We start from the raw sequence: 18,782 nt of genomic DNA, 5'->3' as shown, positions 1-18,782 counted from the left end.
GAGCTCAGAGAAAGAGACTGAGTAAAGGAAGGGCAGGGGAGGGTTAATCAAAATCTAAGAGGGTATGAATATGTCATATGGAAATGTACTTTTTTGGACAATGACACATCCAGAAGCTGTAGATTGTTACTAGAAAATTTTCAAAATCTGCAAGGGTATGAATAAGCCATATGGTAACCTACTTTTTTAATTTAAAAATATTTTTTAATTTATTTTCAAGTTGAGAGAGAGAGTATGCCAGGGCCTCCAGCCACTGCAAATGGAGTCCATATACATGTTCCACTTTGTTCCACTGGCTTTATGTGGGTAACTGGAAAATTGAAGCCAGCCCATCAGGCTTTCAAATGAAGCACTTTTAACCACTGAGCCATCTTTCCAGCCTTCTAACCCACCTTTTTGGACAATGGTACACCCATAAGCCATAGATTGTTACTGGAAAAATTTAAGCGCCAGGGATGAGATACCTTGCAGTGAGTTGTTGGCCAGGGAGATCCCTGTTATCCCCAAAACATTACAGGCCATTGCCGAGGCTCTTGGTTTCCCACCAGGAATAGATGGTAAGACCCTACTGCTGGAGACTCCACATGCCTAGGCAGCAAGGTCACTGAGAAATCCTGCTGGAGTTGAGCTGAAAACTCCTCCATGTAGACCAGCTGACAGAAAGCTGAAAAAAGCTATGCTGCATGCAGTTCAACGGGAGAGAGAGAAATCATCAGTGGAGGTAAATACCAGTGGACACTGCTAGCCTTAAATTTGGCCAGAATGGCCAAATGAGCCAATGGATGCAATAGTGGCATGTCTATTTTGGGGTTCCAACCACTCTCTAGTTGGAGTGGAGGCCTGCTCCATGGGAGGGAATACATCCCTGATACTGAAAATCCTATGACTATGAAAGTCATGAACCCTTGGGATGTAACCCCTACTAGTGTCTGGCTAAATGCATATATTATGCTCACCAAACTGCCCTGTAAACACTTCTGTTAATGTTTATACCCATATATTAATGCTACTCTCACTGTTGGTTAGAGAACCTTTTCTTTTCTGATGGCAGTAACCTCTGAGTTGACTAAAAAGGATAGTGCTGAGAAGTGACAGAGGAGTGCTCACCACTGAAATATCCCTATCACACCTTCCAAGGCTCAGGATCCATTGCAGAAGAGGTGGTGGGAAGAATGTAAGAGCCACAGGAAGGGTAGGACTCCTTACAACATGCTCTTCCAGACACAAAATGGCCTGGATTTCCAAGACCTCACAGTGCCTGACACTACCTACACAAGACCATCATAATAGGAAGAAAAGATGATGACACCAAAATAAAAGACAGACTGATTGAGAGGGGAAGGGGATATGATGGAGAGTGGAGTTGTAAATGGGGAGGGAATTATCATGGTTTATTGTATATTATTATGGAAGTTTTCAAGAAGAAATTATTTATTTATTTGAGAGACAGAGAGAGAAAGAGGAAGAGACAGATAGAGAGAGACAGGGAATGGGCATGCTGCAAATGAACTACAGACATATGTGCCACTTTGTGCATTTGGTTTACATGGGTCCTGGGGAATTGAACCTTGGTCCTTTGGCTTTGCAGGTTTCTCCAGCCCTCAAAATTTTTTTAAAATAATAAATGAAGTTTCAAGTGATTTTCACATATTGATTGCACTATTAATATAGGATATATACATACATACATATGTACATACATACATACATACTTTATCTTAACCAAAAGGTTAAGTGATAGCTTTTTCCTTTTTTTAACTAGGGACTGAACCTTGGGCATCATAAATGGGATTACGGGCTTGCAACATAAATCCTGGCTGATATGGCTCTTACATTTTTTTGTTCATTTTTTATTTATTTATTTGAGAGCGACAGACATAGAGAGAAAGACAGATAGAGGGAGAGAGAGAGAATGGGCGCGCCACGGCTTCCAGCCTCTGCAAACGAACTCCAGACGCATGCGCCCCCTTGTGCATCTGGCTAACGTGGGACCTGGGGAACCGAGCCTCAAACCGGGGTCCTTAGACTTCACAGGCAAGCGTTTAACCGCTAAGCCATCTCTCCAGCCCGGCTCTTACATTTTTTAAAAAATTTTTTTGGTTTTTTGTTTTTTGAGGTAGGGTCTCACTCTAGTCCAGGCTGACCTAGAATTCACTGTGTAGTCTCAGGCTGGCCTCAAACTCATGGCGATTCTCCTACCTCTCCCTCCTGGGTTCTGGGATTAAAGGCATGCACCACCGCACCTGGCTCTTTTTTTTTTTTTTTAACTTTTTAATATATTGATGTATTTGCAAGCAGAGAGAAAGAGATGAGAGACAGACAGATAGGAAAAAAATGGTTGTGCCAGAGCCTCTAGCTGCTGCAAACAAACTCCAGATGCAGGCATCACTTTGTGCATCTGGCTTTGTGTAGGTACTAGGTAAGTAAACTTGAGTCCTTAGGCTTTGCAAGCAAGTGTCTTAACCACTGGGCAATATCTCCAGCTGGTTCTTCCATTTCTTTTTTGTTTCCTTTTTCTTTTGAGACAGGGTCTGTGTCTTGTATTTTTTCTTTTTAAATATATTTTATTTATTTATTTGAGAGAGGGAGAGAGAAGTAGAAAGAGGGAGGGAGGGCACACCAGGGCATCCAGCCACTGTAAATGAACTGGGTCCTTACGTTTTGCAGGCAAGCACCTGAACCACTGAGCCATCTCTCCAGCCATTATATTTTCTTCTACTACATAGTATCTCTTAGTTTTCTTTCAATTACTTATTGATGAAATCAAGCCTTCTTTCTTTTCTTTTCTTTCTTTCCTTGTTCTTTTCTTTTTTTAATATTTTTATTTAGTTACTTATTTGAGAGAGAGAGAGATACAGAAATAGGCAGGGAGAGAGAGAGAGAGAATGGGCATGCCAGGGCCTCCAGCCACTGCAAACAAACTTCAGATGTGTGCACCCCTTGTGCATCTAGATTACATGGGTCCTGGGGAGTAGAACCTGGGTCCCTTGGCTTGGCAGGCAAGCACCTTAGCCACTAAGCCATCTCTTCAGCCCTTTTAAAAAAAATTATTTTATTCCTTTCTTTTCTTTGCAAACAGAGAGAGGTAGAAGAGAGAGAGAATGGCACCCCAGGACCTCCAGACACTGCAAATGGACTCTAGATGCATGCACCACTTTGTGCATCTGGCTTTATGTGGGTATTGAGAAATTGAATTCTGGTTGCTAGGTTTTGCAGCCATCTCTCCAGCCCCTTGAGCCTTTTTTTTTTTAAAGCATTCCATTTATTTTTCACAAGGAAATAGCTTTAAAATGCCCTAAGTGGTGCTAAGCATCACTATATTATCTGTCAACACAGGAACAAACCCAATTTGTTGCCTTAGGGGCAGGATCTGTTATGACACAACACATGCAATTCTGATACTGGCCACTAGATGACAATTTAGACAAGCACAAGAAGCTTGTAGCTTCAAAACACACCTCACTTTCCACATTTGAACAGGCTCTATATTTTATACATAGCTTTCCATTTAAAGCAACAGCATTTCCATGAATACCAATTACATGTGTTTGCATATCAATTTAAGTAAAGGTGACAGAAAAAAATTAAGACCAACTCTGTGAGTGTCCTCACCTTTCATTGCAACTGTCCTCTTGTGTCTCTGTGCCCAGTGTTGTCTTCTCTACAATAGGGAAAGATTCCCTCCTGTGAGGCCAACCTTAGGACCCTGCCACTATGGGACTTTTCCCTGTCTTTTCAATATGGGCTGATCTCCAAACTCCCCATCTGCCCCCACATCTCCAAAGAGACCACACAGGACTAGGAAAAAGGCTTGGGTGACTAGGTATCCCTTCTGCCACAGGTCCTACTGGGAGCGAGAATGGGTTGTAGGAAGTCTGAGTGTGGGTCAAGAGTCCAGGGTCAGCTGTCCAGGTCATCATGCATAAGGAAATTGTGGGCAGCAGCCCTGGCCTGTCAGCTTGATCTGAGCCCACTTCACAGGGTCTTTATAAGGATGTGGTCATGGCAGGTAGGGCACACACCCTGAGTAAGTACTACTTATCTGACATTTGCAAGAAGTGTAAGAATCACTACTCATGCGAATCTCACAGCTTCCAGCTCCCACCATGGCTATCTTATTTCTTTTGATATTTTTTTTCTCTCCCACATTGACATTTATTACATGAATAACACTTCTAGCAAAACAAGTTCAATATACAATACCATCCCCTAAGTCTGCCCCTCTCCTTCCTCCCCTATAGCACTTTTCTAGCTTACTGGCCTCTGCTACCAAGTTTTATTCTAACTCACATACAAGTAAAAACATTAGCTAGGATCCACATTTGAAAGAGCACATGCAGCTCTTGGCTTTCTGAGCCTGAGTTACTTCATTAAGAATAAGCCTTTCCAGGTCCATCCATTTCCCTGCAAATTCCATAATTTCATTTTTCTTTACTGCTGAATAGAACTCTGCTGTATCAATATACTACATCTTCATTATCCAGTTATCAGTTGAGGGACATCTGGGCTGGTTTCATTTCCTAGCTATTGTGAATAGTGGCAATAAACATGGATGTGCAAGTATCTCTAAGGTAGTAAGAAGAGTCCTTAGGACATACGCCCAGGAGTGGTGTAACTGGGTCATATGGTAAATCTATTTTTAGCTGTCTCAGGAACCTCCACACTGATTTCCACAATGGTTGTACCAATTTACATTCCCACTAACAGTGCAGAAGGCTTCCTCTTTTTCTGCATCCTCACCAGCATTTATTGTCATTTGTTTTCTTGATGGTAGCCATTCAGACAAGAGTGAGATGGAATCTCAAAGCAGTTTTAATTTGCATTTCCCTGATGGCTAAGGATGTAGAACATTTTTTATTTTATTTTATTTTTTAATTTTTAAAAAATTTTTATTAGCATTTTCCATGATTATAAAAAAAATCCCATGGTAATTCCCTCCCACCCCACACTTTCCCCTTTGAAATTCCATTCTCCATCATATTACCTCCCCATTACAATCATTGTACTTACATATATACAATATCAACCTATTAAGTATCCTCCTCCCTTCCTTTCTCTTCCTTAGAACATTTTTTAGATGTCTATATGCCATCTGTATTTCTTCCTTTTTGAGAAGTCCCTAAATATAGAAGTAAATAATTCTATAGCACATTTTAAAAGAAAATTATTTTTATTTATTCATTTATTTGACAGAAAAAGAGCGTAGGAGAGAATGCAGAGTCTCCAGCCACTGCAAATGAACTCCAGACATGTGTGCCCCCTGGTGCATCTGGCTAATGTGGGTCCTGGGGAAATTGAACCTGAGTCCTTTGGCTTTGCAGGCAAATTCCTTAACCATAAAGCCATCCCGCCAGCCCCCATAGCCCATTTTTTAATTGGGCTGTTTGACTTCTTATTATTTAGGGTTTTTTTTTTAAGTTCTCTGTATATCCTGGATAGTAAGTCTCCGTCAGATGTATAGCTGGCAAAGATTTTTCTCTCATTCTGTAGGTTGCTTCTTTATTCTCAGTGGCCTTTGCTGTACAAAACCTTTGTAATTTCATGAGGTCCTAGTACTTGATTAGTGGTCTTATTTCCTGAGCAAGTGGGGTTTTATGGTTGTTGCCTATGCCAAGATGTTGAAAGTTTCCTCCTACTTTTTCCTCTAGCTGTTTTAGAATTTCAGGTCTGATATTAAGGCCTTTGATCCATTTGAACTTGATTCTTGTGCACAGGGGAGATAAGGATCTATTTTCATTCTTCTGCATATAGATATCCAGTTTTCCCAACACCATTTCTTAAAGAGGCTGTCTTTTCTCCAATGAATATTTTTGGCATTTTTGTCAAAGATCAGCTGGCTATAGCTGCCCAGACTTACATCTGGGTCCTCTGTTCTGGTCCATTGATCTACATGTCCATTTTTGTGCCAGTACCATGCTGGTTTTGTCATTTTGGCTCTGTAATAGAGGTTAAAATCAGATATAATGATATTGCCACCCTTATTTTTGTTGCTCAAAAGTGTTTTGGATATTCAAGGGTTTTTTGTGCTTCCAAATAAATTTTAGGATTGTTTTCTCTATTTCTGTGAGGAATGCCATTAGAATTTTGATGGGGATTGCATTGAATGTGTAGATTGCTTTTGGTAAGATTGACATTTTCACAATATTGATTCTTCCAATCCAAGAACATGAGATGTTGTTCCATTTCCTAGTTTCTTCTGCAACTTCTGTCTTGAGTGTTTGAAAAGTTTTCATTGTAGAGATCCTTCACTTCTTTGGTTGGGTTTAGTTCAAGGTAGTTTTTTTGTTTATTTATTTTGAGGTAATTGTGAATGGGAGTGATTCCCTGATTTCATACTCCCCATGTTTATTGTTACAACATAGGAAACTGGGCCGGGCATGGTGGTGCACGCCTTTAATCCCAGAACTTGGGAGGCAGAGGTAGGAGGATCACCGTGAGTTCGAGGCCACCTGAATTCCAGGTCAGCCTGAGCTACAGTGAGACCCTACCTCAAAAAACCAAAAAAAAAAAAAAAAAAAAACAGGAAGCCTACTCATTTCTGTATATTTATTTTGTATTCTGGTACATTGCTAAAAGTGTTTATCAGTTCTAACAGTTTTCTGGTAGAGTCTTTAGGGTCCTTTATGTATAGAATCATATCATCTGCAAATAATGATAATTTGATCTCTTCCTTTCAAATTTGTATCCCTTTTATGTGTGTCTCTTGCCTTATTGCTATACCTAAGACTTCCAGTACTATCTTCAATAAAAGTTGGGACTAGTGGACACCCTTGTCTTGTTCCTGGTTTTAATGTAAAAGCTTCAAGATTTTCCCCATTTAGTATTATGTTGGCCATAGGTTTGTCATAAATAGCCTTCATTGTGTTGAGATATGTTCCTTCTATTCCCAGTTTCTATAGGAGTTTTACCATAAAGAAATGTAGGATTTTTTTGAATGCTTTTTCTGCATCTATTCAGATGATCATGTGATTTTTGTCCTTCAGTCCATTTATATAGTGTATTACCTTTATTGATTTGCATATGTTGAACCATCCCTGCATCTCTGGGTTAAAGCCTACTTGGATGGGATGAATGATCTTTCTCATATATTCTTGTATTCTGTTTGTGAATATTTTTTGAGAATTTTTGCATTTATGTTCATCAGGGAGATTGGTCTGTAATTTTCCTTTTTTGTTCTATCTTTGTCTGGTTTTGGTATCAGGATGATGCTGGCTTCATAGAAGGAGTTTGATTGAATTCCTTCCTTTTCTATTTCATGGAAAAGTTTGAGAAGCAGTGGTACTAGTTCTTCCATGAAGGTCTGGTAAAATTCACCAGTGAATCCATCTGGGCCTGGACTTTTTCTAGTTCGGAAATTTTTTTATAACTGCTTGGATCTCCATACTTCTTGTAGGTCTATTTGAGTGGTTAACCTCATTTTGATTTAATTTAGGTAGGTCATATAAATCAAGGAAATCATCCATTTCTTTCATATTTAGTAGAGTATATATTCTTATAGTATTTCCTTATGATTTTTTAAATTTCTCTGGTATCTGTTGTAATGGTGACTTTTTCATCTCTAATTTTATTAATTTGTGTCTCTTCTTTTCCTTTTAGTCAGATTTGGTAAGGGTTTATCAATCATGTTTATCCTTTCAAAGAACCAACTCTTTGTTTCATTGACTGTTTGTTTGTTTCTATTTCATTAATTTCCACCATAATCTTTTTCTTTTTTTTTTCTAGGTAGGGTCTTGCTCTAGCCCAGGCTGACCTGAACTTCAGTATGTGGTCTCAGGGTGACCTTAAACACAAGCTGATTCTCCCATGTCTGCCTCTAGAGTGCTGGAATTAAAGGTGTGTGCCACAATGCCTGACTGCCCTAATTTTCATTATTTATTCTTGTTTACTGATCTTTGGTTTGCCTTGTTCTTCTCTTGCCAAGGCCTTAAGGTGAAGCATTAAATTGTTTATTTGCAACCTTTCTAATTTTATTTTATTTTTTATTTTTTGGTTTTCCAAGGTAGGGTCTCACTCTAGCCAAGGCTGAACTGGAATTCACTATGTAGTCTCAGGGTGGCCTTGATCTCATGGCGATCCACCTACCTCTGCCTCCCAAGTGCTGGGATTAAAGGCATGCACCACCATGCCTGGCCCTTTCTAATTTTTTAATATAGGCACTTAAAGCTATAAATTTCCCTCTTAGGACTGCCTTCATTGCATCTCAAATGTTTTAGTATGTTGTGTTCTCATTATCATTTGATTCTATGAATTTTTTTATTTCCTTCTTGATTTTTTCTTTCTCTCCATTCATCACTTAGTAGTGTATTGTTTAGTTTCTATGATTTTGTGTATGCTCTATAGCTTTTCTTGCTGTTGATTTGTAGTTTAATGCCATTGTGATCAGATAGAGTGCAAGGAATTATTTCAATTTTCCTATATTGGTTAAGTCTTGGTTCGTGTCCTAATATATGGTCTATTTTAGAGAATGTTCCATGTGCTGCTGAAAAGAACGTGTATTCTGCATCATTTGGGTGAAATGTTCTGTAGATATCTGTTAGGTACATTTGTTCTGTGACCTCATTTAATCCATATGCTTCTTTGTTCATTTTTTATTTATTTATGTTGTTTTTTTGAGGTAGGGTCTCACTCTAGCCTGTAACTCACTAGGCAGTCTCAGGGTGGCCTTGAACTCATGGCGATCCTCCTACTGCCTCCCAAGTGCTGGGATTAAAGGCATGTGCCACCATGCATGGCTTATTATTTTTTTAAGAAAAAAATAGGAATATTTCTATGGACTACCTGACATAGAAGATAGTATGGTATGGATAGACAGTATGAATGACCATATATATATATATATATCTATAAACAAAAACTCTTGCTTGCCTGGATTACTGAGCAAAAACAAAGCTGAAGGAAAACACCCTTCTGTTTTGACATATATTTGGAAACAAGGAGAAAGACTCTACTTGTTTTTTAAAAAAACTACCCTTCCTCTGAGGCCTGATCATAGAAGTGTAGACAATGTGAACAAATCTACCATTACCAGCTCTCATACCATATCTGTGTTACCTGGGCATTTGGAGATCACACGCACACCTGCCAATTTACCTAGGAATGATTGCTATATCATAGTTACATCTGAGTTCATGCAGGCAGGACTGTCAGAGGAAGAGTAATTTGGAATGAGTTTTACATCCTACTTATTCTCTTCAATGACAGGCTACAGTCCTGGATACTTCCTGGAAGTTTTCCTTTTCACTTTGGTTCATTTTCAGTTTTTGTGATGAACATAGTTGTTTGATTCATCTGCCTGAAGAACAGTCCTGCAAGAAAGCATTAAAGCACAAGAAACCTATTATTCCTTCAAAACCTGAATTTTTTCAACTTTCATATTCTATCAACAGTATGTCAGCAGTTCTTGAATATTAGGCAGAAACACAAATGGGAAAAGCTCTTCTAAAATGCAGATGTGCATAGCTAGAACACAGTGGTACTGGACGGGACGGAGGTAACGAGGGAAGGAGATAAAGCAAGTGTGTTCATGTGCACGGAATGTGACTCAAGTCTTTGGATTTTAAAGCAACTTCCTCCAGGGCTGGAGGGATGGCTTAACAGTTAAGGTGTTTGCCTGCAAAGCCAAAGGACCCAGGTTCAATTCCCCAGGTCCCACGTAAGCCAGGTGCACAAGGTGATGCATGCATCTGGAGTTCCTTTGCAGTGGCTGAAGGCCCTGGTGTGCCCATTCTCTCTCTCTCTAAAATAAATAAAAACTTAAAAAAAATAAAATACAGAAAAACAAGTTCCTCCAGAGCACCTGACTATTACAGTTTCCAGGAAACTTCCTGTGTCTCTTAAAATGGACCTGAAAAGCCACAGTCCAGATTTTTGGAAACTATGGTTATGAGAGGCTACAACATATATAGTATATTTGATCAAAGCAGTCAGAGGATGAAGAATGAATGTGTCTTCCATTCAGCTAGCTACACTTTGTAGCATAGCTTTTTTAGCAGTCAGTGGATCAGTTAAAAAAAAAAAAACAACCCACTGAAGTACCGGAAGTACTTTGAATCACAAGGGTTAAAAAAAGTACCGAGCAGATTATCTGTATAAATTGGTAACAGGACTTCATGGCTAGGAAAATTTTCTAACAGGATGAATCTCTCCAATATTAAATGTAGCAGAGTTAACAATGAAAAGATTTACAAGTAGATATAATGATAACAGAAAATTACAAGGCAGAGACCACAACAAATATCAAGACAATGCTATAGGTTCAACAGTATTCCATGAGGCTAGAAAATCTGTTAACTTAGTTAATTAGCAAAATATTTATAAATCACTTATTTATTGTATGAGCACGCTATGTTGAAACCTTTCACACACTGAAGACTCCTACAGTCAGCCTTTAAGCTTTCTGCACTTTTTTCCCAATCTTGTAGCTGAGTATCTTGTTCCAGTCGATTTGGGTGCAGTTAGCTAGAAGCTGCTGGCACAAGGCCTTAATGTGATGTCTGACATCATTTGATAGTTTTCACTAATGGCTGGCTGGTATTCATTTTCTGCACTCTCTATGACTTTAATAAACTCCTTGGCAGTTTGGAGTCCATTAGAGACAGTTACTGAATCTCGTACATCTTTATGACTAACCAACGGAACATTGCCATCTTCATAATAATGAACCAGAAATTCTTGGACTAAAACTGGTGGCTTTCAAGAGCTGCAGTAATGGTCTGCTGCCCATCTACAGTTTTAGCATAAACAATGCAGAACCCGTTGCAGTAATGATCTTTCACATAGGCTCTTAACGCATGTCACGGGATTCTCTCCAAGATTTCAATACCTCGTCTACATCTTCTGACTAGAGGTCACTTGCTTCTTTCCATAAGTGATCAAACTTAAAAGAAATTTTTGGTTCTTGGGTCTAATAATCTCCTATTATCCAGGTCATCATGTTCTGCAATTAAAACCTGATCTTCATATCCTTCTATCTTCACAGGTGTGAACTGATCCATGTTATACTGGGCAAACTTATGTGCTGCCCCTTCCCTGAGAAGATTATCATTAATAGCCGGACATCATTGAAAACTTGAGTAAATTCCCCGGCGGGGGGGTGATGGAATTATCAGCTACGCAGACTTTCCCCTCATCTGACACCTGACCCTTGAAGTGGGCCATCTTGGGCTGCACTGGCCCAGTATTGAAGTCACCCACTACAGTTGTATTTGGTGTTATTTGTGACCTTAAATCTAATAGTGTTTGTTTGATGAAATTGGGAGTCCATGTTACGTGCATATACATTTAGGATTTTAATGTCCTCCTGTTGGAGTGTTCCTTCAGTCAATATAAAGTGACCTTCTTTATCTTTCCTCACTAATGTTGGTTTGAAGACTACCCTGTCTGATACTAGGATAGCAACCCCTGTTTTCTAGGCCTACTTGCTTGAAATACGGTTTTCCATCCTTTCACCTAAGACAGTGTCCATCTTTTATGGAAAGGTGAGTTTCTTGGAGGCAACAAATAGAAGGATCCTGCTTTTCAACCCAGTCTGAAAACCTGTGTCTTTTGGTTGGGGCATTGAGGTCACTGATATTAAGAGTTATTATTGAAAGGTGTGTATTTATTCTTTCCATTTTTCTTGTTTTGTGGTTTTCCCCTTACTTTTGTGTTAACTATTATTTGAAATTGGGTTATTTTTTCCTGTTTCCTTATGTGTGTGCTTTTCTTTCTTTTCAATATGGAGGATTCTTTAAAGTATTTTCTGTAGAGCTGGTTTAGTGTTCATATATTCCTTTAGCCTAGGTTTGTTGTGGAATGTCCTCTTCTCTCCATGTATTTGGATGGATAGCTTTGCTCGATAAAGTAATCTCCGTTGACAGTTGTTATTTTCATAACTTGGAATACATTATTCCAAGCTCTCCTGGCTTTAAAATTTGTATTGAGAAATCTGCTGTGATCCTGGTGGGCTTGTCTTTATATGTGACTTGCTTTCTCTCTCTAACTGCTTTCAATATATTTTCTTTGGTTTGTGTGCTTTGTAGTTTAATTACAATATGGCAGTGAGAGGTTTTCTCCTGATTTTTTCTGTTTGGAATTCTAAAGGCTTCCTGAATCGGCATTGGAATCACTTTCCCAATTTGGGGGAAATTTTCTTCTATGATTTTGTTGAAAATACTAACTATGCCTTTGGAGTGAATTTCTTCTCCTTCTACTATGCCAAGAATTCTTATGTTTGATCTCTTCATAGTGCCCCAAAGGTCTTGAAATTCCCATTCATGCCTTCCTATTCGTTTGTCTTTCTCTTTGTTGGACTGGATTAGATCTGCCAGCTGATCTTCTAGTTTAGATATTCTGTCCTCTCCTTGACTCATTCTACTGGTGAGACTTTCTACAGAGTTTTCTATTTGACTTGCTCTGTTTTTTCATTTCTAGTATTTCTGATTGGTATTTTTTCATTATTTCTATTTCCTTATTCATGTTTTATATTGTCCTACTCATTTCATAAAGTTGATTTCCTCTGTTCTCTTGGGATTCCTTCAAGAGTTTGTTTTCTTCTTTGATTCCTTTGGTTTCCTCTTTGGTTTTTTTGTTTTGTTTTGTTTTGGTTTTTTTCAGCATAGATATAATCTTTTTTTTTTTTAAATCTTTGTCAGGCATTTTATCTAAAACAGTCTCATTGGAGGTCATTTTTGATGGATTTATAATTTTGGTGGAACTGTGTTTCTTGTATTATAATGTAGAGATTTTTGCATCTTGAATTAATTTGATGCTTGGGTTTTCTAATTATCTGCAGTGTTCTTAGCTGTGCAAATCTGACTTTATATATCTTCAGGGTAGCAGTTTGAGTTGCCAAGTGTAGCTCTTATACTCCAAGAGAAATAGCAGAAGTGACCCTAGGTGTTGAGTTTGCTATGCAAGTATTCTAGTGGGCTGGGTGGAGCAAGTTATGGGCAAATTTTAAAATTCAACTGAGCAGTATACAATTCAATCAAAACCAGCACAGAGGATTTATGCAAGAGTGGGGATTAAAACAAACAGATAATCTAATAAAGCAAAAGTCCCTAAGGGTGTGTGTTGCTCCCACACCCTCACTCCTGTCAACTAGGAGGCTGAGCTTTCTGGTCTGAAATGCTAAATGCCCACCTCAATCTTCCTCTGTTGCACTGTGGACTCAGTTAGGCTGCTTGGATCACTGGACCTGGTGTTCTGAGTGGCTGTGCTGGATGTCATTGGGTGGGGGGGTGAATGAGTTCTCTGGTTCTCCAGAGGTTCTCAGCACTGGTGGGTGGGGGATGGGAGGCTGTGCGGAACGCCTCTAGTTGTACCGGAGCTGCTCAGCTGGTCCTGTCTGTGTTCTCTTCGGCAGCTGCTCAATTGGCTCCTGCTCTCTTCCCCTTCAGGTTTCTTGACTTTGGGAGGAGGTTGGTGTCAGTGGGAAATGAAAGTTTATCTAAATAAAGCAACTGAAAAGATATTTATAAGAAAAGGGAAATGTGAAAACTGGCTGGATTCTTTGTTGGTTTTTTTGTTTTTCAAGGTAGAGTCTCACTCTAGCCCAGGCTGACCTGGAATTCACTATGGAGTCTCAGGGTGGCCTCGAACTCACAGTGATCCTCCTACCTCTACCTCCCGAGTGCTGGGATTAAAGGCGTGCACCACCATGCCCGGCATGGCTGGATATTTGATGATGACATTAATCCCAGAACTTTGGAGGCAAAGGTAGGAGGATTACCATAAACTCAAGGCTGAAACTACATAATGAATTCCAGGTCAGCCTGGGCTAGAGTCAGACCCTACCTCAAAAAAAAAAATAATAATAATTAGTTAAATAGATAATAAAATAAGATAATTTCTGTTAAATTTTATGTAACCCAGGCTGACCTTAAACTTGCTTTCCTTCTTCCTCAGCCTCTCAAGTGCTAAGATTACACGCGTGTGTCACAATGCCCAGCCTAATTTTTATTTATTTATTTATTTATTTATTTATTTATTTATTTATTTATTTATTTATTTATTTATTTGAGAGCGACAGACACAGAGAGAAAGACAGATAGAGGGAGAGAGAGAGAGTGGGCGCGCCAGGGCTTCCAGCCTCTGCAAACGAACTCCAGATGCGTGCGCCCCCTTGTGCATCTGGCTAACGTGGGACCTGGGGAACCGAGCCTCGAACCGGGGTCCTTAGGCTTCACAGGCAAGCGCTTAACCGCTAAGCCATCTCTCTAGCCCCTAATTTTTTTTAATTTAATTTATTTCGTTTTGTGCAGGTTATACTCTTTTATCCCCTTGCCCCAGCTCCCATTACTCTGAGGGCCCTCCTCAGTGGGGTTATGGCATTCACTGGGGGGCAATTGATCCCTGTAGGCTGTGGAGAGAGCATGATGCAGGGTATTTCCACCAACTCTGTGGCTCTTACAGTCTTTCAGCCCCTCTTCTACAAAGTTCCCTGAGCCATGGCAGGCCTGTTGGCAGTCTGATCTAGTGTTCAGTTCTCCTTTAGCCTCTGGATTTCTGCTTTGATAGCTTTTAAAAAAATATTTTATCTGGCCGGGATGGTGGTGCACGCTTTTAATCCCAGTGCTCGGGAGGCAGAGGTAGGAGGATCACCATGACTTTGAGGCCACCCTGAGACTACCCAGTGAATTCCAGGTCACCCTGAGCTAGAGTGAGACCCTACCTCAGAAAAAAAAAAATTATTATTTATGTGACAGAGAGCCTCTAGCCACTTCAAACAATCTCCAGATGCAAGTGCCACCTTGTATGCCGGACATTATGTAGGTATTGGGGAACTGAACTCTGGTCCTTGGGCTTTGCAGGCAAGTGCTTTAACTGCTGATCCAGCTATCCAGCCCCTTTAATAGGTTTTGATTGATCAATGTACCTGTCACCATTTCCTTGTAACTGGTTGTCAGGTGTGGTGGTTTGATTCAGGTGTCCCCCATAAACTTAGGTGTTCTGAATGCTAGGTTCCTAGCTGATGGAGATTTGGGAATTAATGCCTCCTGGAGGGAGTGTATTGTTGGGGGCAGGCTTATGGGCTTTATAGCCAGTTTCCCCATGCCAGTGTTCGGCACACCCTTCTGTTGCTGTGGTCCATCTTATGTTTGCCAGGGGGTGATGTCCACCCTCTGCTCATGCCATCGTTTTTCCCTGCCATCGTGGAGCTTCCCCTTGAGCCAGTAAGCCAAAATAAACCTCTTTTTCCCAGAAGCTACTCTTGGTTGCATGATTTCTACCAGCAATGTGAACCGGACTGCAACATCAGGCTAGAAGTAAGAACAGTATTCATGCCACCATTTCCTCACAATCTCTCCAGGGCACTGGCAGATGTGGTAGAGGTAACAAGTCTTGAGGTAGGCAGTCAGCTATCTTCTTGTCCTATCCATGGATTTTAGTTCTCTGATTTCTCTGCTATCTGTAAAATAAAGCAGATTCTCAAAAAAAAAAAAAAAAGTGAGAGCAGCTTGAATTCAAGAGAGTATGTAAATTTACTTTTGGTTTTGGTGTACAAGCCCACTCTTCTTCTGCATAGATCAGTGGAGGCTTCTTTCTGAAGTCTGATTTTCCAGACCATGGGATTCTGACTTAGTTTCCAGTACCAGATATGAATTTTGTCCCACTGTGTGGGCCTCATGTCTAATCAGAGAACAGTCAGTTACCCAGAGAGGCTGCGTGCGCTATTGCACAAGCGTGTGCTTCTTGACAGGCTGGTTGATTCCATAGTGTGCAGGGTCCCCTGCTTATTCATGTTGTTGGTGACTGTTGTCCTCCAGTGGCTCCCATAGGGCTGTCCAGCACTATGAGGGCTAGCCAGGAGGGAACTAGTTTCCCTTTTGGTTCCAGCATGGTGTTCTGATTGTCTGGTGACCACAGCCAGTGATGTCTTCAGCAACACGGTGTTACCTTTTAGCTCTGGCGGGTAATCAAGTGTTTTGGCAATGCCTGCATTGTTTTGGGAACCTCATGGGACTCAGCCTAATTGTTGTTAAGGCTTTAGAGTTTGGCAAATATGGTTTAATAAAGGAACCCTTATGCTTAAAGATATAGTCATAAATTTTATGCATAAAACCAAGATACCTATCATTTGCTTTAGAGCAGTCTTTTGAGAGCTCTGAGAAAGTGAGTACCATGTAGTTGACATGAACTCATTTGCTGAAGAATGTGAAAATTGGGTTATAGATATTCAGGGCCTTTTACTACTTTACTACTGTGTTATATTTTTAAAGTACGTTTGAAAGTCTTCATAATAAAACAGGGTGGAGGGCTGGAGAGATGGCTTAGCGGTTAAGTGCTTGCCTGTGAAGCCTAAGGACCCCGGTTCGAGGCTCGGTTCCCCAGGTCCCACGTTAGCCAGAAGGGCCCTTTAATCCCAGCACTTGGGAGGCAGAGGTAGGAGGATTGCCATAAATTCAGGGCCACCCTGACACTACATAGTGAATTCCAGGTCAGCCTGAGCTAGAGTGAAACCTTACCTCGAAAAATAAAAAACATATATATATATGCCCCTCAGTTCTTCCTTTTGAGAATTACTTATAAGGTCTACAAATGAGTTTTGTTTTTGAAGCAGGATCTCACTCTAGCGTAGGGACTTTGAATTTAACTGTAATCCAGTTGACCTGTCCATCTCATTAGTAATCCTCCTACTTTAGCCTCCCCAGTACTGTACTAAAGGAGAGAGCCACCACACTGAAGTTTATAAATGGCTTACTAGTGATATCTTTACAATACTCCATCAGATATCTTTCCCATGGGGACCTCTTATGCTTTCAAAATTACTTTTACCTCTTTCGAATTAATTTACTGCTTCATTTCTGTGTTTGAATGACTAAAGTTCTGCAGCGTGTGTATGAGAGCCATTCTCCCAGTAGGAGGCGCTGTCCTCAAAGGATGATTCCAGTCTGTGGGTTAGAACGGCTCCCGCACGCTTGTCTTGACCTCTGCGTCCTGGGGAGCTTCAAGTAAATCTGATTCTAAAAGAATTTTCCAATTCTTTGCTGCCAAAGTGTGGGCCAACATTTCCACACTGAAAACAGTCCGTCTATTTCTTCTGGTTCTCCTATCTTACTGGTCTTTATATATATATTTGTTGTTGTTGTTTGTTTCTTTGTTTGTCAAAAGAGAATGAATGGGCACAGCAGTGCTCCCTTTGTGCATCTGGCTTTATGTGGGTACTAGGGAGTTGGACCCAGGCCATCCAGGCTTTGTCATGAAGCACATTTAACCATGTTTGTTTGTTTATTGAAGTAGAGTCCCGCTCTAGCTAGCCCAGGCTTACTGACACATTTTATTCGTCTTGTGGGGAGGGGGCCGGCGAGGGGAGGTGGGGGAGAGGTGGGCAGGCGGACTCGCAAGGGAGAAGGAAGGAACCATTTTATTTATTTATTTATTTATTTATTTATTTATTTATTTATTTATTTATTTATTTATTTAATGAGAGAGAGAACTGGCACCAAGGTCTCTAGCCACTGCAATAGAACTCCAGATGCATATGCCGTCTCATGCGCATGCACAACCTTCTGTGCATGTGTAACCTTATGCATCTGGCTTATGTGGATTCTGGGGAGCCGAATCTAGCTCCTTGGGCTTTGCAAGCAAGCACCTTAACAAATAAGCCATCTCTCCAGCCTCCTTACCACCCTTTCTTAATGAGGTTCTTGAACTTATTTGCATACCATAGATATACTAACATTCCACCCTAGGGAGGGTGAGTCACTTTCCAAATTCTTTGCCTTGCTGAATTTTGCCATGTCACAGCTGCAATTTGAGTTGGGGGCTCTTTCAGGGAAAAAGAAAAATCCGGAATTATGAATACAAAAACAGGTGTCAAAATGAATACCTCTTTCTCTGCTAGAGGAAAAGGTGGGGGAAATAAGATAAACAAATAAAGCATATTGGTATTGGCAAAGACTTTCTGAATATAACCCCAATTGCTCAGGAAATAAAACCACAGATCAGACTGGGAAAATGGCTTAGCGGTTAAGGCATATGCCTATGAAGCCTAAGGACTCTGGTTCGATTCCCTAGGACCCACATAAGCCAGATGCACAAGGGGGTGCTTGCATCTGGAGTTGGCTTGCGCTGGCTGGAGGTCCTGGCATGCCCATTCTCTCTTTCTCCTGCCTCTTCCTCTCTCTCTCAATAAGTAAGTAAATAAATAAATAAAATATTTTTAAAAATAAAAAAAAACCCACAGATCAACCACTGTGACTTCATGAAATTACAAAGCTTTTGTACAGCAAAGGACACTGAATAGATCACAGAGGCAACCTACAGAATGGGAGAAAATATTTGCCTGCTATACATCTGATAGATGATTAATATCTAGGATATTTAAAATAAAAAACTCAGGGCTGGAGAGATGGCTTAGCGGTTAAGCGCTTGCCTGTGAAGCCTAAGGACCCCGGTTCAAGGCTCGGTTCCCCAGGTCCCATGTTAGCCAGATGCACAAAGGGGCACACGCGTCTGGAGTTCGTTTACAGTGGCTGGAAGCCCTGGCGTGCCCATTCTCTCTCTCCCTCTATCTGTCTTTCTCTCTGTGTCTGTCACTCTCAAATAAATAAAAAATGAACAAAAAATATAAAAAAAAAATAAATAAATAAAAAAAATAAAAAACTCAAAAAGTTAACTAATAAGAAATCAAACAACCCAATTAAAAAATGGGCTATGGGGCCAGAGAGATGGCTTAGCGGTTAAGCGCTTGCCTGTGAAGCCGAAGGACCCTGGTTCGAGGCTCGGTTCCCCAGGACCCACGTTAGCCAGATGCACAAGGGACGCACACATCTGGAGTTTGTTTGCAGTGGCTGGAG

The 18,782-nt window shown here is 40.4% G+C and overlaps 1 pseudogene; it reads right to left on the bottom strand.

The window, feature by feature from the left end:
- Positions 1-10,387: 10,387 nt before the first annotated feature.
- Positions 10,388-11,157, bottom strand: LOC101596372 (annotated as a pseudogene).
- Between the last annotated feature and the right edge of the window lie 7,625 nt (positions 11,158-18,782).

The sequence above is a fragment of the Jaculus jaculus genome, chromosome 4 (assembly GCF_020740685.1).
Source record: "Jaculus jaculus isolate mJacJac1 chromosome 4, mJacJac1.mat.Y.cur, whole genome shotgun sequence".
Classification (NCBI taxonomy): Eukaryota; Metazoa; Chordata; class Mammalia; order Rodentia; family Dipodidae; genus Jaculus; species Jaculus jaculus.
This window is presented reverse-complemented; position numbering and strand designations above follow the sequence as displayed.